Source organism: Prionailurus bengalensis, chromosome E1 (genome assembly GCF_016509475.1).
Source record: "Prionailurus bengalensis isolate Pbe53 chromosome E1, Fcat_Pben_1.1_paternal_pri, whole genome shotgun sequence".
Classification (NCBI taxonomy): domain Eukaryota; kingdom Metazoa; phylum Chordata; class Mammalia; order Carnivora; family Felidae; genus Prionailurus; species Prionailurus bengalensis.
This window is the reverse complement of record NC_057347.1, coordinates 7,763,960-7,788,101: the sequence shown is the minus strand read 5'-3', so window position 1 is coordinate 7,788,101 and position 24,142 is coordinate 7,763,960. Positions and strand designations below refer to the sequence as shown.

The following is a 24,142-nucleotide window of genomic DNA, read 5'->3' as shown; positions in this document are numbered from 1 at the left end:
CCTCCCTTTTATAAGGACATGAGTCACTGAACTAGGGCCCACCCTAACGACCTCCTTTTCATTCGATTACATCCGCAAAGACCCTACTTCCGACTAAAGTCACGTTCATGGGTCCCTGGGGGATAGGACTTGAGCATCTCATTTTGGCGGACACAGTGTGACCTCTAACACCACCCAAGGGTACAGTGGCTGGTGAAGCATGGAACTCGATTCGAAGTTAGGTGATTCTAGAATCTCTCCCTTTGGCCATCAGCCACCACACGTGCCATCTCAGTGAAGGCACTGGGGAAATCGTACAGCAATGCCTCGAGAAACAGGAAGGTGTAAGTGAAAAAAAAAAAGTCTTGCAACTATTCAGTAAAAATTTATTTACAAGAGGTTGATCTCAGACATTTCCTCTGCAGCAGTTAGATGCCAAATGACTCCACGGGGTTTTGAGGTAGAGAAAGTTATGAGCTAAGAACTTTATACCCAACAATTCGTCTTTCGGTGGGACAGGCGGGCATTCTCAGAAATGCAAAGGCTCAGAAAATATTCCACTTGTTGAGCAACTATTTGAAGATGCATTCCAGTGGTTCCTAGGGTCTGGGATTGTATAGACCACAAAAAATTTCAAAAATCATGTAGAAACCAACACAGCATTGCCAACAACTCCATGAAGGCGTTTTAAAACAAATCAAACTACCATCCAGGGTACGTTAAGATTGCTTCATAAGAGATAGATCATTTTCATGCCAAAAATATTAGAAAGGGTATAATCTGATAGGCATTTAAGTTGAGTAGTTTTTGCTCTGTGAAAAAAAAAAATACTCGTATTTAATGTATTTTACCCCAGGGTTAGCGAAGATCTTTGCCACAGATAAGATCTCATTCATGAATGGGTGTTTGAAAAAGCAGGAACCAGGGGCGGGAAAGCAAAGGAGAACATCAACTGAGTTCTGGCTAGCCTGATTTATGCAACCGAGGGAAAAATATCATTTGAAACTGACCGTAATCATTTCCATTTTCTAAGGGAAGTTTCAGTGGGAACATAAATCCAGGTAGTGCTACTTTCTTGCACGTGCAGAGAGGATGGTGGAGGGTGGGGGTGGGGATAACTTGCTCCCTCCACTGACATCTGGGTTTGCACTTAGTTTTTCCACGTTCTCCTGAAAATACCCATGAAAGAACCACTAGTCTAAAATGACGATTTGCACTCACACATTTAATTAATTCTGCCTTCCCCCCCCCCCCACACACACCTCCACATTCTCTATGAAAAGAACATGTGTGCCTGTGAAATCGGGGGTGGTGCCCACTTGGCTGGAATTTCTAAGAACTCCTGCAAATTTAGAGCATAGGTGAGGCCAGATTGTGACAAGAGCCCATCAGTCCACGATTTCAGGACACATAAAGGGTGAGACTCCCGCACAGAGAACGAGGAGGGGCCACCAAGCAGAATTCAACCAATGCCCGCCTCCCCGGACTCAGAGCTAGAGGGGCCGGGAGCCAGGACAAACAATCCAGGAGTGAGCGTCTCAGGTACAGACACAGAGGCTGCCTGAAGCATTCGGTGGCCTTTCTACTTGGAACGAGTTTCCGGGCTCAGGAAAGCAGGTCAGCAGCTTAAGACAGGAAGTGGGTCTGCTCTGGGAAGAACCACCCTGGAGCATTGCCCTGCAGCCCTGGCCGAGTGTGAGCTAGAACTACAATCAGGAACAGGAGCTCTTAGGCTCCTGTCTTGTATCTATCTGTCCCCTTCCTCTCCTGCTAGGCAGATGGGTCCCCTTTCCGGTAGAAAGGAACATCACGGTAAGTGAAAATGTGACTCCCTTATCACAGTAACAAGAGACCTCTCAATACTTAAGAAATGTGCAGCCTTTACTAAGGGACTATACTACGGTAATAAACAAAGCCGCAGACCTATATGGCTTGACACAAACCAAAGGTTTACGTCTTGCTCACCTCAAGCTTAGTGCGGGCCAGGTGACTTCAGAATTACCGTCCTCCAAGCAGGACTTCAAGAATCCAGGCTGTTTCCATCTTGTGACTCCACCATTCTCAGGATATGGCCTCTATGGTCACCACCTCAGAGGAAGAGAATGTGAAAGACTCACATATGCTCTTAATTCCCTCTGATCATACGTGGTAAATGTCTCTGACGTTCCCAGCTCGCTGCTCGGAACTGATCAGATGGCCCCACCCAACGTAACTGCAATGCATGAAAAGACACCAGCTTTCTGTGTTAGGAGAGAGAATATCGCAGGCTGTTCATTCTCTGCACCGTAATCTATGGCTGTAACGTAATCCCAGACATAGTGCCTAAATGATTCCACAGTGTTTGAGGAAGAATAATGAGCGAGAACAGCTAAGAAAAGTCGGAACACAAAACGGAATAAGATAGGGCTCTCCACTAAGGTATTAATACGTCTGGAAAGTGACCAATTGCAGGGCGCCTGGGTGGCTCCGTCGGTGGAGCGTCCGTCAGACCTCAGCTCAGGTCATGATCTCGCAGTCTGTGGGTTCGGGCCCCGCGTCAGGCTCGCCTGCTTGAAATTCTGTGTCCCCTTCTCTGTCTCTCTGCTCCTCCCCCGCTCATGCTCTGCCTCTCTCAAAAATAAATAATAGAACATTTTTAAGATTTTTTAAAAAAAAGAAAGTGACCAATAGCTAAAATAACTTGGTGGTACTTGCCCAAGAATAGATACCAAGACCGCTGAAACAGAATGAAAAGAATGAGGACAGACCAAAGACTATGTGAGTATCTAGCATATTTAGATAAGGGCGATAGGTGAAATCAGAATGGAAAAGAGAGCCTATATATACATGGATATGTATATATTCTTATTTTTATATGTACATATATACAGAAATTTTTATCTAAATTCAAATTAACATATGGTGTAATAGTAGTTTCGGGTATACAATACAGTGATTCAACACTTGTATGTAACACCCAGTGCTCATCACAACAAATCAGAGTGTTTATACTAAAAACAGGGTAGGAACCACTGACTCATCACATGGGGAGAAAAAAATGTTATGTCTGTACCTCACACTACTCTCTAAAGTTTATTCCAGATAGATTAAAAATTTTAAACGAGTTAATAAAAGAACAGATAAGCTTGGGAAGGATAGTCCATGTACAACTTAAATCATAGAATCCATAAAGATTAAGGTGTGTGCATTTTTTAACCTAAAAAATCTTAAACTTTTCTGTGTTCCAAAGAACAAATCAAGTCAAAAATGGGGGGAAATTGCATCGCACAGGACAGACAAGGAAATACTGCTATTGAGATGTGAACAGCCTTAGAGATAAATACTAAATGCACAAAAGCATATGCACAGAGAGGAAGATACACATTTTTTCAATAAATATGATAAAAACTTCAGTATCATTGGGGTGCCCGGGTGGCTCAGTTGGTTGAGCGTCCGACTTCAGCGTTAGGTCATGATCTCCCGGCTGGTGAGTTTGAGCCCCATGTCGGGCTCTGTGCGGACAGCTCAGAGCCTGGAGCCTGCTTCCGATTCTGTGTCTCCCTCTCTCTCTGCCCCTCCCCTGCTCGCACTCTGTCTGTCTCTCTCAAAACAAATAAACGTTAAAAAATTTTTAAAAAATAAAACAAACAAAAAAAACTTCGGTATCATTAATGTAAGAGAAGCACAAATTTAAAAAAGTGATATAGGGGCGCCTGGGTGGCGCAGTCGGTTAAGCGTCCGACTTCAGCCAGGTCACGATCTCACGGTTCGTGAGTTCGAGCCCCGCGTCAGGCTCTGGGCTGATGGCTCAGAGCCTGGAGCCTGTTTCCAATTCTGTGTCTCCCTCTCTCTCTGCCCCTCCCCTGTTCACGCTCTGTCTCTCTCTGTCCCAAAAATAAATAAACGTTGAAAAAAAAAAACTTAAAAAAGTGATATAATGCAAAGATATCTTTTGAATTGGCAAAGATTAAAAAAAAAAAAAAGAATAGTTATCAGTCAGTGCTATTAAATGTAGGATGATGAAGAACAGGATCGTGTGTACTCTCTAGAAGAAGCCTCCAAAAGTTCTAATCTGTGCATTCTGCTTTTAAGGATTTATCCTTACAATGGATCGGTAGAAACAGTTGTCTATGAAAATAGTCACTCAAGCTCAGTTTCAGGAGCAAAAATTAAATTTGAGAGCGGCCCAAAGGTTCAGTTCCCGGTAAATCTCCAATAATACGTCTTGACTAAATAAATTATTTTATGTCCATATGCTCAGACATTGTAAATATCGTTGTAAAGGCTGTTTATGGGCATTAAAAGGTTCATAGGCTCTTTTTGAATGAACAATGCAGGTTACCTACACTATGTTCCTGTTTTAATTCTGTAGACTTTATACATGCATTAAAAATTCTGGAAGCATGTGTTCAAAATTAGCAGTGGTTACTTCTGGTTGGGAGAATTAAGGCAATTTTAAATGTTCTTTTGATTGTATTTTAAAACATATCATAGAATAAGCATGCCTTAATTAAAAAATGGACAAGGGAGAGGGGAAAATAATTGTGGACTCCTGGACTCCCGGAGCGCCCACTGCCAAGACCTGGAACGTGGGTCAACAAAAGAGAACACCCGTTTTGCCCTCATGGCTCCCTAAAAACACATATTTCAGAGTTGGCTGCGTGCTTTGTGGGCAGCTCTGTATTCCAAGGGCTGAGTTTTGCAAACAAGCTTAGCAAAGTACAGCGTGTGCCCCTTCAGGTGGTTTTTGGAGCTCATCAGGTATGAGTAACACTAGCTCATTTATCTCTGGATGAGTTTGTGTGGAGCACGGAGGTGCTGACAGACCCCGAGCAGAGAACAATGTTTATTTATACCTGCACACAATAATTCATGTCTCTCTAAATGTGGGACTCTCTCCTCATTTGCTCACAGTTTGCAAACATTTGCAGTTCTCTCCACTGGTGATCCCTCGTTTGGTTTGGCTGGGCTTGAGCAAACGGCGAGGAGCATGGCAGAGAGTGGAGCTGAATGCTGTGATTCATTCACAGAAAGGGAGCATTTGCTCCCACTGATGTATGTGGGGCACGCCGAGATCTCTGGACTTGGTTTTGCACCTTGACAACTGATTAATATCTGCATTGTCTGCTGTAGAAGAAGTTTTTAGCTGTGTGTGTGTGTGTGTGTGTGTGTGTGTGTATTGCCAGTTGGGATCCTGCATTTGTGGCTATCGAAAGCCTCTACAGAATGAGCATTCCTATAAGCCAGCGTTTATTATGGCAAATTTCAAATATATCACAAGTTTCAAAGAAACTTGTGATAACCCTCCCCCAATATGGTGTGGGGTAATTGTGTCAGCAGTCATCGGCACGTGGCCAATCTTATCTTCTCTGTAATTCCAGCTGCCCCCCCCCCACCAGCCAGCACACCAACTGTTAAACCCTGCTAATGTCAATGGAGGTGGAGTTCAAGTCGCAAGTCCGAGTAATTGTGAATTGTAGGGTGAGAAAGAATAGGGTAAAAGAGTGGAGAGCCCGATAGACCTGATCTGCATCAGCCTTGACCACTATAATTTGCCGGTTGACTGATCTTAGGCCGTTGAACTTTTCTGACCCTCATCTGTAAAATGGCATTATAGCGTATAATTTGTCGGACAGCTAAATTAAACCCGTGGTACCCTTAAAGTACCAAGCACCACCCCCTGTATCCAGCAGGTACTTACTTGTTACTTGATTACTGTTTCTTTGCCTCTATCTAGAGTAGTCCATCTGAAGTCTAGAAAGTCCTCCACACGATTAAAGTTCCTAAAGAGGCCGATGAATAATCATTACCCACTTGCTGAGGTCGTTAATCAGGAATGAGTACCTTTTGGGAGCAAAATATGGAATTATTTTATTCCATATAAAATATAATTTATAATTAGCCATTATATTTAGCATAAGCTGCTGCCTTCTCGATGTAAACGGCAAATACCACCTACCAACATTGTCCAAAATTTCACCAACATCGGCCTGAACAAATGAAAGGAAATCCGCACCCCCCACCCCCCTTGGCTAGCCATTTCTTTGGGTGAATTCTGTAGGGGTAAATAAGGTGATCATCATGCTCTCATCAGCCGAGCCAATTAGTTTTCAGCCTCGGTTGTCAGTCTGCCAACGAAAAACAGAGCAGGTACACTTTGGTGGGAAGTTAGGGTATTAGGGAAGGTAGGAAGCCTGAGGTTGGGGTGTGGGGACAGCGGGGCTTTGGGTGGGGGAGATACGGGAGCATGACTCACCTGGAGAATGTTTGCTGAATGGGGAGAAAAGTCACTGAACTTGGCCACAGGGAACACCGTGGATAAATGTCAACCCGTGTCCCAACCCAGTTCGGGGTGTGGGGTGAACACAGCGCAACCTCCGAGCTCAAAATCAAGAGTAATATGTCCTGGTAGAGACCCATTCATTTCTTAATCGTTCTTCCCAATGAGTTTCTGGTCCGAGGCAAGCCACGCTGCCCTAATAAGTATTCTTATCATCTTGGCTTTGACACATGGGTTTGTCTCTCGTGTTGAAAGGATCTATCTATCATTACCGTGCCGTGGCAGGCACAGAAGCCCGCTTGCGTAGATCTGCTTCAAGGAAGGTCCCGCTGATCGCCGGGATGGGGAGTGCGCTTGGCTGACAGCCTCCAGTGCCAGCACCTTCAGGATCCAACCCGGCTTTTGAGCCGACACCACATTCTTTCTAAGAAATGTCCCAACCAGCGACTGAGCGTGACGTGAATCCTAGGGCTTGGCCCTTTCTGCCAGATGTGGGGCTCTCCCAGGGCTCCCCTTTGGATTCACCTGAACCTTGTCAAATCTGCATCACAATCTGAGGCTTTCGCGGAGAATCCTGCTTCCCTCCCCTTTCTTCCCAAAGAGTCAGGTCCGCCTCAGGATCTGCAAGCTCTCTCTGCCCCATTCTGCTTCCTGCCCCCTTTATTGTTCACAGGTAGCCCTCGCTTCCACTAACCTGCTTGCGGTCCTCGCTCAGCTCCAGACGATCCACCTGACACAAGTGGTGTGCCGCCCGCCTTCCCAGATTTCAAGGAATTGTCTTGTTTGTAACAACACAGTAACGGGCTTAAAACGTAAATGATTGTACTTCAAAAGCTTATGTCACATAACAGGGTGCCTGTTACGCCACAAAGCAAAACAACTCAGGGCGCCTGGGTGGCTCAGTCGATTAAGTGCCCAACTGTTGATTTCAGCTCAGGTCATGATCTCACAGTTGTGAGATTGAGCCCCATGTGCAGCATGGAGCCTGCTTAAGATTCTCTTCCCTCTCTCTTTCTCTCTGTCTTCTCTCCCCCACCCCAGCCCCTCCCCTGCTCACACACGCTCCCTCTCTCTCAGAAAAAATAAATAAAATTAAAAAACAACTTGGCATTGCGATGCTGTCCCTTCATCCCGGAATTAACCTTTCAGAATTTTCTTTACAAGCCCCACAGTTCTCTTGGCCATGTCTTTTGTTGCCAAACAGACAATGACCTATCCCTTCCCGGCCTTCTTTCCGGAATGAAGAAGATGATTCTTTCATTCTGCCCTTCTCTAGCAATGCCTTGACCTTTTAACTTTTCCTTCTCCAAGTATGCTTTTCTTGAAGGTTTTCAATAGTTTTCTTTAAAGGGGCGTCTCACGTGCAATCAAGACAAGGAAAGTTTCTGTTGAAGTTATCTGAGTCCACATGTCACATTCGTTATTTAGTTCAGCCACGAGTCAACATTTCTTTATAGGGGCCCAGCATCCATTAGGGATTGTATTTCATTGCTAACAGTGTTTCAAATGAAGTAGTTCTAAAAAAAGGAAATGTAGGGGTGCCTGGGTGGCTCAGTCAGTTGAGCATCCGACTTTGACTCAGGTCAAGATCTCACGGTCCGTGGTTTTGAGCCCCCGCGTCGGGCTCTGTGCAGGCAGCCCGGAGCCCGGAGGCTGCTTCGGATTCTGCGTCTCCCTCTCTCTCTCTGCCCCTCCCCTGCTCATGCTCTGTCTCTCTCTGTCTCTCAAAAACAAATAAATGTGAAAAAACCTTTTTTTTTTTTAATTAAAAAAAAAGGAAACTTACCGAACCGCAGGATGTGACGGCCTCCAAGCTGTGTGACGCTCCGTATTCTGGGATTCCCTTTCCCGTGCGTCCCTGGTTAGAGGGGGTTGCACAGAGGTTCTTGGGGGAATGTGGGGAGGAGAAGGGCCACGGCAGCCATCCTGTGTTCTCGGGTCACCCGAGAACGCGGGTGTTCTCGTATATGTGCCGGCCCACCTCATTGATGTGAGGACCCACACTCGTTCACACCTTTTGTCGGATCCTCTTAGCCTCTTGGATGCCCGGGTCAGGTGTGTGCATTTGGCTCCACCGTGAAAGTCCCCAGTGTCTAAGGGCTGTTTCCACCTGTCAGGTCAGTAAGGCCTAACACGGGCCCAGTCTGTCCCAAGGACTCCAGATGGTGCCGGAGTGTTCCGGTTGGTCTCCTCTTTCATCTCATGTCCATCTTTCCTTCTCAGCCGCGTGCAGCCTCTAGCATCAGGTACAAGGACCACAGCCTTACAGATAGGGCTGAACCTGCTCCCGAAGTTACTCAAGGTTCAGTCTCTGTCACGGGACACACACACACACACACACACACACACACACACACACATTAGTGATGCTGCTTCTCCGATGGAACCTTACCTCATGCTCTGCAATGGTGGTCCCATCCCGTCGTGAGGGATTCAGCCCCCTTGCCGTCTGGCTCAGCCACCCTTAATACAAGAGCTTGAAGCCTCAAGATCCCAAGGTGTAGACACCGTACCGTGGTCATCGTTTTCTGTTCCCTGCAAAAAAGATGGGGAAGAAGAGGAAGCCAAAAAAAAAAAAAGGGGGGGGGAGCTTTCCCTGAAGCCTCGCTCAACAACCACCATAAACATCCTTCCTCTTCTCCCCCACCTTCAGGAGAGGATGGGAAGTGGAGTTGTTTAAATCGGTCACTTCTGAGGATTTCGTTAGACGAATGTGGGGAAGTCAGTGTCCGTCTTAACTCCTTCGGATTCCGTGTCTCCGTCTCTCCCTCCCGCCGGAGATGGGAAAGGTGCGTGGCCTTAACCTTGGGGGCATGAAGTCCTGAAGTCTAACCCACGTCCGTACGTACCTTCGAGCAACACCTAGTTGAATAGAACAGAATAGCAAGCGTAACATGGGCTCCATACAAGTGTGCACTTGAAATTAAACGTCTAAGAGGGAGAGGGAGGACAGGAATTAGTTTATGTGGCGTTTTTGTAAAGGGGGCGATACGCTTACCGGGGGAGAGTCTTCCGGAAGAGATCACTTTACCCCCTGTGACCATTTGCGTTGTGTGCTTTAGATTTCAGGCTGTGTGTCTGAATCGGGGTGCACGTGACGTGTGTGCTTCTGTAAAAGCAAAAGGCGACGTGTATTTTTCCTCACTTTTGACTTGTAAACCAGAGGGATGTTGTTGCTATTATACCGAACGCTTGTAAATAGAAAACATTTGTTTTAATCCGTATTAGAAAAAAATATGTATCTTAATTAGGAAACTTTATAACACTTCTCAAGACTTTTCTATGACTGTCCCCTTCAAATAAGAACTAAGGCAAATTTGGTATAAATGCTGGGGAGCTGAAGAAAGTTTAGAAGGGGAGCCAAATGGGAAAATTACTGTATTAATTCTTTTTCATTCGTCTCTTCCAACTATTGGAAGAGAAGAAAGCCAGAGACCTTTATTTACATGCCTGTATTTATTTGCCAGGCTGCTGCTTTTTTAAAATGGGTCGAAATGTCCCATTTTGTTTGAAACGTCTTTTTTTATACAAGTGTACCTTTTCATTGGGGCGCAAAACAAATTTGTTTCTTGAAAATGAGAGGACAAACATGCTCAGCTTAGGTAACTTAAGATGTGTAAAAAAATTTTTTAAGACTTATTTATTTTTGAGACAGAGACAGAGCACGAGTGGGGGAGGGGCAGAGAGAGAGGGAGACACAGAATCCGAAGCAGGCTCCAGGCTCTGAGCCGTCAGCCCAGAGCCCGACGCGGGGCTCGAACCCACGGACTGCGAGATCGTGACCTGAGCCAATGTCAGACACTTAACTGACTGAGCCACCCAGGAGCCCCAAGATGGTTTAAACATTAACAGGATAATTGGAACTTAATACAGACTATTATTTTACCAATAAATTCTGAAATATTTGTACTATTAGCAAACTCTGTCTAGAATGTAAGAGGTCAGGATATTTCCATTTAATATCAGAGAAATTTGAATTTGCTTAAGAATTCTTTAAATGTTGTTTTTGAGAATCATGCCATTTGAAAAAAATGTTTTTCTAAGGAACTACATCGTTTGCCAAGTTAAAAAATACGCACTTCATGCTGATTAAAAGCATGATGTTAGGTAGTATTAGAAATCTCTGTCTCAAAATAAACGGTGGTGCCTGACTGGGCAGAAGGAAGGATAGCAGCTATGACTCAGCCTACAAATACAGGGAAGCAAAAATGTACCCTCTTTTATTTATTTTATTTCCTTTTTCCTGTAACCACTTATCTCCTTTAAAAAAAATTTTTTTTTATGTTTATTTGCTTCTGAGAGAGAGAGAGAGAGAGAGGCGTGAGCAGGGGAGGGTCAGAGAGAGGGAAACGCAGACCCTGAAGCAGGCTCCAGGCTCTGAGCTGTCAGCACAGACCCTGACGCAGGGCTTGAAACCATAAACCAGGGGCGCCTGGGTGGCGCAGTCGGTTAAGCGTCCGACTTCAGCCAGGTCACGATCTCGCGGTCCGTGAGTTCGAGCCCCGCGTCGGGCTCTGGGCTGATGGCTCAGAGCCTGGAGCCTGTTTCCGATTCTGTGTCTCCCTCTCTCTCTGCCCCTCCCCCGTTCATGCTCTGTCTCTCTCTGTCCCAAAAATAAATAATCGTTGAAAAAAAAAAAAATTAAAAAAAAAAAAAAAAGAAAAAAAAAAAAAGAAAGAAGAAACCATAAACCATGAGTTTGTGACCTGAGCTGAAGTCAGATGCTTAACCGACTGAGCCACCCAGGCACCCCCTGTAACCACTTATCTTCTAACCCAAGCTCCTATACTACCATCATGGAGGAAATTTAAACTTGGTCCACTGTGGGTCCACCGCCCTTTGCATTGCCCCCGCTCCCCCCACCCCAAATTCTGGTAAGCTTCTATTATAAGAAGGTGTGCATTTGTGAGGAGAGGGGGCCACAGGTCAGGGAAAAACAGGTGTTGATCGTTGGGGTTCTGGTTCCGATTCCCCCCTCCCCAGCTAGCCTCCTCTGTGCATGCCCTCTCCTTCCTCCGTTTCCTTGTCTGTGAAGTTCATGATGGAGCTGGCCCTCTATCCCCCTGGGGGAGCAGAGAAGCTGCTGCCCCTGCTCCCTGCTCCCATACAGGAAACAGCCAGAGGTAAGTTCCCTCTGCCCACATATGTCCCGTAACCATTTCTTCTCTAGAGTCTTCCTCTCTCCCCAGGAATCTCCATGGGGCAGCAGACCCAGCTCCTCTCCTTACTTCCTGACCTTCCTTGGCCTAATTTAAGTGCGGAAAACAGAGCCTCCTGCTCAGGACCACCCCCCACCCCCACCCCCGGGTCTCCGTGAGCATTTATGTTGCCTTCGCGCAAATCAGAAAAAGACACCCGTCTGGATGGTCCACACAGGAAACAGTGTGCCCTGTGGGTGTGCACAGCCACGCAGGCTCCCTGCTTGGTGAGCAGAAGTACCTTTGTACAAAGAAAAAGTCCTCCTTCCTCTGGTGGGGATGGGCATCCCTCACCCACAATCCCGTTGCTTCTCTGATCACAGGGAAGAAAGTTTCCCGAAAGCGATGCTTCGGGAACACAGCTATTCAAAGCTCAAGAGCTGGAAAGAGATTCCTTTTTCTTTCCTTTTTCTCTTTTCTTAAATGTTTATTTATTTATTTTGTGAGAGTGGAGATAGAGGAAGGAGCGGGGGAGGGGCAAAGAGAGAGAATCCCAAGCAGAGTCCAGACTGTCAGCGCAGAGCCCGACATGGGACTCAGACTCACGAACCGTGAGATCATGACCTGAGCCAAAACCGAGAGTCAGAGGTTTAACCGACTGGTCCACCCAGGTGCCCATCTTTCCTTTTTTTCTAATACATCACTTCTGTGCAGCAAACAGCCCAGAGTCACCTGACTGCTGCTTTAGTGTGTGTGTTTGTGTGTGTGTGAGTGTGAGTGTGTGAGATGGGGTTGGGGAGAAGGTTGCCGGCGAGGCAATTTCTGCTGATCTCTTCATCCTTCTAGGCAATTGGAATTTTAATCTGGCCAAGAAAAACGATACACTTTCCTTCTCCCTTTTTCTGGAACTGAAACATTTGGAAGGGAACAAAAACAATTCTGACAGAATCCGTCTCAACTTTCAGTGTGAGACAAACACAGATTCCGTGTCAGGAGAAGTAAACAGAAGAATCATCACGCCTATGGCCAATAGTTCAAAACGAGGGGACCGAATTAGCCACACGAGAAGTGTCCTCGTTGGAAACGAGTCCTCGCGAGGAATGAGATGTGTCTGGACACCTAAGCCATTAACAGCTCATAGTAGTTGTAATGCATAAAATTGCAACGCATCTTATTTTTCATATGAATATTTTACTGTAGGCAGAGTTAATAATCCTGCTCTTGTCAGAGTGGCAGGAATAAGTACCTGACTGTGACGATGTTCAGATTTTGAGGGAAATAGGCAGAATCTGCCAGAAACTTATTCCCGTAACAGACTTGGAAGCGTGTATAATTTTTCAGAATTCTCTTCTGGCTCTGGATTAGGCTCAGAGACGTGTGTGCAGATCCTGGGGTTGTTTTCTAAAAGATTAAGAAAAACAAAGCTTCCTAAACACATGTGACTTGTCAGCCATCACCACCTGCTTGTTACGTTTGCCCGCCCATGACGACAATCCTGAGTGAGCAGGCATATCTTCACACGAACGATGGCTGCTCCCTGCTCCTTTCTGTCATTTTTTTTATGAATTTTTAATTTTTAAAAAATATTTTATTTATTTACTTTCAGAGAAGAGAGAGAGAGAGTGTGAACGGAGGAGGGACAGACACACAGAATCGGAAGCAGACTCCAGTCTCTGAGCTGTCAGCACAGACCCCGATGCGGGGCTCGAACCCACGAGCCGCAAGATCACGACCCGAGCCGAAGCCGGGTGGATGCTCAGCCGACTGAGCCACCCAGGCGCCGCCCCCCCCCCCCCCCCCCCCCCCCCCGCTCACTCCTTCTTCAGCTACGGCGATCCCGTAAAAATGATGCCCGGCTCAGACTTCTAGAAAGATATTCAAGCGTTTCTAGCAGCGTTTCTCATGCTTCAAGTGCGTATGAGCCACCTGGGGAATTATGCAGATTTTTATGAATTTATTATGCAGGGTTATGAGGTCTGAGTTTCTGCATTTCTGACACACGTGTAGGTGACGCCAGGGCGCCTGCTTCAGGGACCGCACTTTGAGTAGCAGGGTTTTATATGGCTGCGAGATGGAAGGTGTTGCTCTGCTGGGAACTTCAGGTAACCTCAGCTTGGTCTCCTTCCCCATCTTACCCACCCGAGTTCTGGTGGGCGGGGCCTCTCACGGTGCCAGCAAGTGGTCGTGCGCCTTAGGTCATTGGTGTGAACGGGATGGGTAGCAGGTCTGGGCAGGTGGCCGTGTCAGCGCTGCTCTGAGCAGGGGAGTGGCCCGTGTGCCCAGGCCTGTTACACGTCTGGAGGGCACAGCGTATTCAGGGTGGTTGCTTTCTCGAGGAGTCCGTTTGGATCATTATCGGGCGTAAAGCATGTCTGGGCTGGGCCACATCTCTGGCGAGGTCCCCGTATCAGGGGTGGTCGTCGTGCGCAGCCTCGCGGTCCGTGGAGCGTTTAATGCGTCTGGCCCGTTGTTGTCAGTCTCTCTGGACCGGTCAAGTTTTCAGCCTTTGTACTTGCACCTCATCGTAAGCCCGACAGAGGCCGTGCAGGTATCTCTCAATGTCAGGAGTGCGGCACAAGGATGCACTTGGCAGGCAGGCTGGATTTCTGGAGGCCCAGAATGACCTTTCTGGCTCGGCCCTCCTGCAGAAGGAGTCATCCTCACGCTCTTAAAAGATGTCAGACTCTGCTCCCGCTCGTGTTCCGTGCCCATTCCCACCCCAGATGTTCCACACGCGGGAAGATGTCTCCGGGGAGCCTCAGGAGAGGGCCGCCTTTGCCAGATTCAGGGGGCTTCCCTGCTTTCTCCCCCCACCCCCCTGCAAAAAAAAAAAATCCCGACAAATAAAGCGACTGCCCTCTCCCACCTCCTATCTGTAGGCTTTTTCCTAGTCGGGAAAGTTCAGAAAAGCACAGAGCCCCTCTCTTTCCCCAGCCCCCACCTCTGGGCATCGGTTTCCTCCCTGGTAAAATGGGAGGGTCGTTCTGACCTGTGGGGTTCGGGGGAGGGTTAAATCCTGTCACACGTCGGACGACTTGTCTCTGCACCGGGTAAAATGATAAAGGGCAGCAATTAATTTCTTTTAGCCGTAAAAACTCTGAAGAGGCACATGGTGAAAACGAGGCTCAGCTGAACCTCGGGGACACATAACTAAGATTTGTATGGAGAGTCACCATAGACTCTCTTGTCCAAACTGGAACACCTCTGAACACCGTTCTTTTTTTTTTTTCTCTTTTCCTTACTTTTTTCTTTTTTTTTCTTTTTTCTTTGTTTTTTTGAAATTTACGTCCAAATTAGTTAGCATCTAGCGCAACAATGATTTCAGGAGTAGATTCCTTAGCGCCCCTCCCCCACTGAGCCCATCCCCCCTCCCACAGCCCCTCCAGTAACCCTCAGTTTGTTCTCCATATTTAAGAGTCTCTTATGTTTTTTATATTATTATATAATATATATATTTTTTATATTATATTTTTTTATTATTTTTGTTTTTATACTATTTTTTTATATTATTTTTGTTTCCCTTCCCTTATGTTCATCTGTTTTATCTCCTAAAGTCCTCATGTGAGTGAAGTCATACGATTTTTGTCTTTCTCTGACTGACTCATTTCACTTAGCGTAATCCCCTCCGGCTCCATCCACGTAGTTGCAAATGGCAAGATTTCATTCCTTTTGATTGCCAAGTAATACTCCACTGTATATACATCCCACATCTTCTTTATCCATTCATCCATCAGTGGACATTTGGGCTCTTTCCATACTTTGGCTATTGTCGATAACACTGCTATAAACATTGGGGTGCATGTGTCCCTTCGAAACAGCATACTTGTATCCTTTGGGTAAATACCTAGCAGTGCAATTGCTGGGTCGTAGGGTAGTTCTATTTTTAGTTTTTTGAGGAACCTCCATACTGTTTTCCGGAGTGGCTGCACCAGCTTGCATTCCCACGAACACTGTTGTTTATTTAGCTATTAGTAACTGTGAGAGTATGACAGGTGTAAACAGACCTTCAGCAGGATGCATGCTCATCCAATTTATGTACAATTTAAGGTTTTTTTTTAACATTTATTTATTATCAAGAGCAGAGAGAGACAGAGCATGAGCATGGGAGGGGCAGAGAGGGGGGAGACACAGAATCCGAAGCAGGCTGCAGTCTCTAAGCTGTCAGCACAGAGCCCGACGCGGGGTTCGAACTCACAGACCGTGAGATCGTGGCCTGAGCCGAAGTCGGAAGCTTAACCGACTGAACCACCCAGGCGCCTCATGTACAATTTAAGTTTTAAAAAAATCCATAGTTCACATTCTCAAAGAAAACTGGAGAGGCCATTGCTCACTTATCAAAAAGAATCCAAAATAAGGAAGATATAAAGTAAAGAGGGAATTGGAAACGATCAATGAAAGTCCATAGAAACAGGGAACGGAAGACTGGAGGCTACAGAAAATTAAACCAGTGACTTGGGGGAAAGTGCAAGTTCTAAAACTTACAGACAGGAAAAAATTGAAGATTATCTGAAAAAAAGGCACAAGAAATGGTACTGACACAACCAAACAGCCATATGCAAACATAATGAGTCTAGACACAGGCCTCACACCTTTTGCAAAAATTAACTCCAAATGGATCAGAGCTCTACATGTAAAATGCACAACCATAAAACTTATAGAAGACACATAGGGGAAAAATCTAGACCACCTTGGGTTTGGTGATGACTTCTTTAGATATAACGCCATTTGAGAACTCCTGCTTTCCAAAAAGTCACAATGAAAAGCACGAGAAGACGGGCCGCAGACTGGGAGGAAATCTATGCCAAATACGTGTCAGCTAAAGGACTGGTGTTCAAGATTCAAGAGGAACTCCAAAAAAAAAAAAAAAAAGGATTCAAGAACTCTGAAAACTGAAAAATGAGAGGGCGCCTCAGTGGCTCAATCGGTTAAGCGTCCAACTTTGACTCAGATCGTGATCTCATGATCCGTGAGTTCGAGTCCCATGTCGGGCTCTGCGGTGATAGCTCGGAGCCTGGAACCCGCTTCGGATTCTATGTCTCCCTCTCTCTCTGCCCCTTTCCACTCGCACTCTGTCTCTCAAAAATGTGAACAGACCCCTCACCAAAGAAGATCTACAAATGGCCAGAAACATAAGAGAAGATGCTCCACATCATATGTCACCGGAGAAATGAGGGGTCCCTGGGTGGGGGGAAATGTAAATTAAAACAATGAGGGGTCCCTGGGTGGCTCAGTCAGTTAAGTGTCCAACTCGAGCTCAGGTCACGATCTTGCGGCTCGTGGGTTCGAGCCCCAGGTCGGTCTTCGCGCGGGCAGTGCGGAGCCTGTTTGGGATTCTCTCTCTCTCTTTCTGCCCCTCCCCAACTCATTCTCTCTCTCTGTCTCTCTCTCTCTCTCTCTCTCTCTCTCTCTCTCTCCTACACACCTATTAGAACAGCCAAAATTCAGAATTTTGATGGCATTAAATGCTGGTGAGGACGTGGAGGGACAGGAACTCTGATTCATTGCTGGGTGGGAATGCAAAATAACACAGCCACTCTGGAAGACAGTTTGGCACTTCCTTACCAAAGAAGCTAACTATATTCTTCCCCGGTGATCCAGCAATTGGGCTCCTTCAGCTGAAAACTTATGTTCGCATAAAAACCTGCACGCAGATGCTGTTAGAAGCTTTGTTCGTAATCGCCAAATCTTGGAAGCAACCAAAGATGTCCTTCAGCAGGTGAATGGATAAACAAACTGTGATCCATCCGGACAAAGAAGAACTATTAAGCAATAAAACAATAAATAAATGAGGAGCCACAAAGCCATTAAAAGGCATCGAGGAACCTTAAATGCATATTGCTAAGGGACAGCAGCCAATGTGAAGAGGCAGGGTACTTTATGATTCCAATTATGTGATATCCCGGGAAAGATAAAACTATGGAGACAGTAAAAAGATCGGAAGTTGCCAAGGAATAAGGGGGCGGGTATGAGGCAGGGATGAAGAAATGGATTGCACAGAAGAACTATTGTTCTTTAGGTCACCATATTGGTGAATGCATGCCATTATATACTTACCAGAAGCCTATAGAATGTAGTATACAAGAGTAAACCCTAATGTGTAGACTTGACTTAGTATTAACGTATTGATACGGGTTCACAGGTTGCAAGAAATGACCACCCCAACTCAAGATTACTTTTCTCTCAATTTTTTTTTTCTGAAAACCTAAAACTGCTTTTAAAAATTTGATTCATCTGGGGCGCCCGGGTGGCTCAGTCGGTTAAGCGTCCGACTCTGGCTCAGGTCATGATCTCGCAGTTTGTGAGTTCGAGCCCCGTGTCAGGCTCTGTGCTGACAGCTCGGAGCCTGGAGCCTGCTTCAGATTCTGTGTCTCCCTCTCTCTCTGCCTCTCCCCCACTCGTTCTCTGTCTCTTTCTGTCTCTCAAAAAATAAATAAAGGTTAAAAAAAATTTTTTAATATGTAATTCTGCAGGGGGAAAAAAGTAACCTCAGTATTTTATATCAAGTCAGTATGGTTTTATATGCAAATGCAACAGAGATATTCTTGGATACATTTGGGGATTCAGAAAATGCACCTCATGTTATGCCTGTCCTGAAAAAAAAAATGACCTGAAAATGTCCTGCTTACTAAATTGCAGCAAAGAATTCAAGAATAAGAGAATACTGCATAAAAAATGGCAATGTGTGATACCCATCCAGTATAAAAGCATTAAAAAAAAGGTGACATTTAAGTGATCATAATTGCTGTGATCAAGGAGCAGTGTAAGCAAAAAGAACAAATCTTGAAAGAGACTACATCCCATATCATGAGATATTTACAAGTACCGATCATTTAGCAGCCACAAACTTTTCAACACATTCCAAATCCTAGAAATTACACAGGCGCAAAATACAAGAAACCTTAAACATTTCAGCACAAGCATAAACATACAGACAAAAATGAAACTTCTTGGCAATTTAAAATTTTCTCAAAAAGCCTGAGACAAAGAAGAAATCAAAAAGCAATTTTGGACCCAGAAAATAATGGCAATTTCGAAGTTACGTATCACAGTCGGATGTGGATTACGCTGCACCCAGAGATAAATTTATTACCTTGAGTACAATGAGAATAAATGAACTAAGATTTCAGTTCATCTCATCTTTTAGGATGCTTAGGCTCTGCTGTTTATTTGGCTGTGGCTAATTAATGAGAGCAAACCTCCTTGATGTCCTATCTCCTGCTGGCCTTTTCCCACAGACTCTTTATGTCCTATGTCCTGCCGGCCTTTTCCCGCAAATGCCTGGGTGTTTATGGCAGTTCTTCCATTTGCTCCAGCTAAGAGTCTGGAACAATCTTGCCTAAATGGTGGCTTTCAAGCGCGGATTGGCCAGCGCACAGTGAGGGCCTCTGACATCATAGATGAGCTTCCTTAAGGACATACTGTCAGTATCTGCTTGATACTCTGCATATGGGATTATGTGTGCACCTTCCCTGCTTGTGCTCTGCCTCTCTCTCTCTCTCTCAAAAATAAATAAACATTGAAATTTAAAAAAAAAATTGTTTTTCCTTTAAAATGAGAAAGGTAATGTTTTTCATTTTGTAAAAAGCTGCTGTTGGATCTAAGAAGGTAAAGAATTTTTTTTTTAATTTTTAGGTTTATTTATTTATTTTGAGAGAGAGAGACTCGGATAGCAGAGTGGGGGAGGGGCAGAGAGAGAGGGAGAGAGAATCCCAAGCAGACTCCTCACTGTCAGTGCAGAGCCTGACGGGGAGGGCTTGAATGCACACCGTGAGATCGTGACCTGAGCCGAAATCAAGAGTCAGACCCTTAACCGACTGAGCCACCCAGGCGCCCCTAGAAGGTGAAGAATTTTTAACGCGTATATAGGCCTATATCGATACAAATTGCCTAGCAGGGGCAGGGCCTTATTTGGTTGATTAATGCATTTAGTATTTGCATTTCCTACAGCTTGCATGTTTTCTAGCGTCAAAGTTCTGCAGAGGTGGGCACATCTAACCAAAGGAAACTGTCTGTGTAAAAATGTTACGATTTTCACGTGTGGAACTGTTAATTGTAAATAAAATTTTGCCGAAAACAAATACTATCTGGATGTACTGTGTGGAACTGGGGCCACAGGCTAATTGCGGGCTTGCCTCTCCTAGCCCTCATCATACTCTTAGGGAACATGCATTGTGAGGTTAACAGGAGGGTGGTGAGCAAGGAGGAATGAGTAACCTATATAAAGTACCAATATTTACCCCTTGAGCTAGGTTTGAGAGATCGCCTCCTTGTTTCCCAGGACGACAGTGGCCGCCATAAGGTTAACATCGTTTCCTGAACTTGCAGGCCACAGTGGTCTGTCTTCTGTGTTCTCCTGGGGCCCCAGCGAGGCCACAGGAGGGGCAGTGGGACGCCCTTCACTCTAGGACAGTCACCAAAGAACCCAAAGAATTCCAAAGCTGCGTTATTGACAAGTCAGAAGAGAACCCAAGCCTGTCTCTTGAAAGGGAGTACAGTATTAGAAATATGGGCATTATTTTTAAACCCCAAAAATTCTTTTATGTGTACTGACTGTTCGTTTTAAAAAGAACCACGGCGTGTTTTCTTTTATAGACAGAAATGCATTATAAATAGCCATGGAAATGTCACATAGTGGAAATAGCCTACTAAGAGAATATTGCACACTTTGGGTATTTTGAAAGAAAAGAATTTAATGTTGCATCTGATTTTTTTTTTTTAACTGAAATTGTTTCCAGAATGTCCTCAGGATCCATAATTTCCTGTACTCACAGAAGAGTTATCAGATACTCGGAGCATGTTAACTAATTACTTTATCATAAAATTCTATGCCCCGTGTTCTAACTTCATCATTTATCTGGGAAATGCTTTGAAGATAATTTTCCTCTGCTACATTAAGAAAAGTCTTACAGTGCAGGATAAAGGGAATAATGGATTGGTATTGGATGAATCTGAGTAGTTGATATTACAAGGCTAAAAGATGGGAATTTTTGAAAATCAGAATAATCTAGCTTGCCTTTGGTATGCTTAGATCATTTATATGAGAAGTTTTCACTCATTGATTGAGTCATCCATTCATTTATTCCTTCACTCCTTTATTAGTCAATTAAGTGCCTAGGCATTTGTCAGACCCTGAGCACATAAAAGCATCAAGACATGCTCTTAAAGAGATTTCTGATGAGATTACAAGCAGTGCCGTTAGGGCTGATTCTGGGGGCAACGAGAGCATAGAGAAAGAGCCACTAACCCGATCTTGGGGGATCACAGCCAAGGGACACAGGAGGAACATCACAGCAGAAACCCAAGCACAAAGAGGGGTGCCTGGTTGGCTCAGCCGATTGAGCATCTCACTTCAGCTCAGGTCACGATCTCACAGTTCATGGGTTCAAGCCCCATGTCGGGCTCCGTGCTGACAGCTCAGAGCCTAGAGCCTGCTTCGGATTCTGTGTCTCCCTCTCTTTCTGTTCCTCCCTCACTCATGCTCTGCTTTCTGTCTCTCAAAAATAACTAAAAACATTAAAAAAAATTTTAGAAATCCAAGCACAAATAGGGATTAAATAGGTGAGGGGAACAGGGTGTAAGGGCAAGTGAGAAGAGGGATGAGAGCCTAGAGGCTTAACTAGAGATTCAGAAGGAACTCTTGATGACAGGGGTGTAGTGGGAAGGGTATAGAAGAGGTAGGGGAGGAGTGAGTCTTGAAAGGAAGGGAGAGTCCAAATCTCGAAGGGCTTCCCACATCTCACAATTTGGAGTTTATCCTTAGAGCAACGAACAGCCACTGAAGAGTTCTAAATAGCAGAGCAACGGAATCAGATTTGGTTTTAGGAAGACAATTCTAGATGCAGAATGAAAAAGATAAGGTGCAATCTAATGACAATTTTAATGGGAAAACCAGTCAGGGGACTGTTGAAGCAATCAAGACAAGAGATTCCAGAGAAGATCCAGAGAAGAGATACAGGTGACATCAACTGGAGTGTTGGTTTGGGGAACGGACAGAAGTAGATGAATTTATTCAGTGGTTCAGGTATAACTGACAGGGCTTAGAACAGAGGGTGTAGGAAGTGCAGAGGAGGGAGGGGTTCAGGATGGGGCCCACGCTTGTGGCTTGGACGTCTGTGCAGATTGGGGTTCCATTCACTGAGGAGAAGGGAACACAGGGAGCACTGGAGGTTTGATAGTGGAAGGAAGAGAAGATGGTGAACTCCGTTTCGGGCAGTCTCGTCGAGCTCGGAGATGAAGAGTTTCGTCGGGCAGGTGGGCGTGCCGACCTCAAGCGGACTAGAATGAAGCCATAGCAATGAATCAGATCGAATCAAATCACTTCTGGGGAGGGTTCAGCATAACAAGGCCCAGAACCGACACTAGTAAGGAGTATGTTTAAGGGGGGGCGGGGGCAATCAGCAGAAGAAAAGATTATAGCCCAAAGAATATATTAAATGACACCACGAGGATGTAATTAGGAAAGCCAGAACGTGAGAAATTTTGCAGCCCATTGGGTTGTATGACAATTAAGAGACAAAAACCAAATGCAAAGTGTGACTCTTCTTTAAACAAACTAAAAACAAAACAAAACAAAACTTACGCGTAATTGGGGAAATTTAAACACTTCCTGGCTATTTGATGAGGCATTCGTGTTCATTTTTTCAGTACTCAGGCTATTGTGGTTATGTTTGTTTTTTTAAGGGTTTTTTTTTGTTGTTCTATTTTTTATTGTGGTAAAATTACCAACTCAACCGTTGGTTGAATTTACCAACTCAACCGTTTTTCAATGTACAGTTCGGTGGTAATAGATACATTTCTAATGTGGTGCAACATCACTACCATTGATCTCCACAGCTCTTTGGATCTTGCAAAACTGAGACTCTGTACCCATGAAACACTAATCCTCATTTCCCCATTCTTTGTAGCCCCCGGCAACTCCCATTCTCCTTTCTGTCTCAATAATTTCGACGACCCTTAGCATGTCATGTAAGTGGAATCCTAGAGTATTTGTCTTTCTGTGATTAGTTTATTTCATTTAGCATAATGTGGTTTTGTGTTTCACAAGAAGAGGACCTTTTAGAGATGCGTATAGGAATATTTAGAGCTACAATGATGTGACGTCTGAGATTTACCGTGAAATAATCTTGCGGGAGCAGGTGGGGGGGGGGAATGATTGCGGTATAAATGAGATAAGAATAGCCGTGTATCAATAATTATTGATGCTTGGTGATGGATACATGGGGACTCACTCTCTTCTATTTTTGCACATGTTTGAGATTTTTCATTTTTTTAAAAGCTTATTTATTTTGAGAGAGAGAGCGTGCATGCAAATGGTGGAGAGGCAGAGAAAGAAGCGGGGGCGGAGAGAGACAGAGGATCCCAAGCAGGCTCCACACTGTCAGCACGGAGCCCGATAACGGGGCTGGAACTGACGAACTTCAAGATCATGACCTGAGCCAAAGTCAGATGCTTAACCAATTGAGCCACCCAGGTGCCCCGAGATTTTTCATAACCAAAGTTAAAAAAGGTTCTCTCCTACCCCCACCCCACCCTGACCAAACTCAAGTAGAACTTTTTTCCTAAAGGAAATCTCATGTGGAAACTCAGTCTACAAAGTATGGGTTGAAGGAGCTGTTCTTCAAATACCTAAGGCTTTGAACCCAGACCCCATAGCTCTGACTTCCTGGTAACCTTCTTGCCCTGCCTCTTGCTTCCCCAAATTCTAGTTCTTTCCCAGAGGACTGTTGGTAAATAGATTGGCATGTAGAAAGTGGATAAGGAGTAATGTTATTACCAGTGATACACTTCAACTTTCTCCTCACGCCCATTGAGCTCTCTCAAGAGGCAATGAGCATATAGACAACACTGGACATCATACTTACCTTGAAGTAAAGTCATGTGAATTCCCTGGATTTCTTTAAATATCGGATTTAGTTGTTCCTTTAGATATCAAGTTCAGTAGGGAAAAAGTGTTGTGTGACCATCACCACTTCAACTGGAGAAAAACACACTGTATTTCTATCACACTGAAAATAATTTCATGAACGTGTTTTGCTTTTAAACATGGCCATAGGTAGGAAATTTTAAAGTCCAGGAAAGATAAAAATGTACTGTTAAGAAATACAAAAGTAACGCCGTACAATGCTATTAAGTAAACTGAAGATAATATTTGGATTCCCTCGGTCTTTCCACTCATGTCCTTCCTCTACCCTGGGATTCAATCCAGGATGCCACAGCGCCTTCAGTTCTCACAAGTCCGCAGTCTCCACCGATATGTGACAGTGTCTCCATCTTTCCCTGTCTTTCGTGGTCCGGACACTGACGTGTCCTCGTTTGAACCTCCACATAGTTAATACCCTCCTTCGGGATTGCAGATTCCATGAAAGGTGGGGAGCAGACAGCCTTCACAGACGGTCATCTGTCTGATGAACGGGAAGTTTTAGGAGCTGAACCCCCCCTTTATACCTTGTAGCTTCTTTTACCCCTCCCCCCCCACTTGCCTTTCCCCTCTTCTGTCCAATCCAATCAAACTCTCCCAGATGGGATTCAGCCTACATGACCATCCTCTACGAGGGACGAGCTTCTGTTTACAGGCCAACTTGGTCCTTGCTGGTTTCTAAAGAGGAAAATGGTGGCACTCAGCCACAGAGAAAGCCTTTCAAGTGGTTTTATGCAGAAAGGCCACGACGTGGCCGTTCTGTATTTAGTAGTACACTAACTATTAAACTGGTAGAGCATCATGGAACTGGTGCTTCAGATGCCCGTTCTAAAGCCAGGATGGCTAAAC

General features: G+C 45.1%; 1 long non-coding RNA gene across 3 annotated transcripts in view; it reads left to right on the top strand.

Moving 5' to 3' along the window:
- LOC122484981 overlaps nucleotides 1–24,142 on the top strand; it is a 201,557-nt gene that overhangs the window by 7,728 nt on the left and 169,687 nt on the right. For 2 of the 3 annotated variants that reach the window (XR_006297758.1, XR_006297757.1), the window contains exon 2: nucleotides 12,983–13,478. This is a non-coding gene — a long non-coding RNA (uncharacterized LOC122484981). The remainder of the gene's footprint in view (nucleotides 1–12,982; nucleotides 13,479–24,142) is intronic. The other variant, XR_006297756.1, reaches the window with a different exon arrangement.